The 253-nt window shown below is 37.5% G+C and overlaps 1 protein-coding gene across 6 annotated transcripts in view; it reads right to left on the reverse strand.

Annotated features, from left to right (window-relative positions):
- The window catches only part of CCDC88C (coiled-coil domain containing 88C), a 100,897-nt gene that overhangs the window by 54,476 nt on the left and 46,168 nt on the right, over positions 1–253 (reverse strand). The window lies entirely within an intron of this gene.

Genomic DNA, 253 nt, shown 5'->3' on the forward strand with positions numbered 1-253 from the left:
TGTCTAGAAACTAGGAATTAAAACCCCACCTCTAAATAGAGGTTCAGGACCAGTACTGTATATACTGATATTTTGTGTGGGCACATGAATGAATGGCCATTTATAAGGCATACTAAAACCAGAGGTAATAAAAGGTGATTACAGTGATATGTATAGAAGATAAATATGCTGATGATTTTCACATTGAGCACAGGGGGATTTGTGGCACAGTAATGAATTGAAAAGGCTGTTCAGCAAGAAAAAACGGGGAGGA

This window comes from Aptenodytes forsteri, unplaced genomic scaffold, assembly GCF_000699145.1.
Source record: "Aptenodytes forsteri isolate BGI_AS27 unplaced genomic scaffold, ASM69914v1 Scaffold193, whole genome shotgun sequence".
In the NCBI taxonomy this organism is placed as follows: domain Eukaryota; kingdom Metazoa; phylum Chordata; class Aves; order Sphenisciformes; family Spheniscidae; genus Aptenodytes; species Aptenodytes forsteri.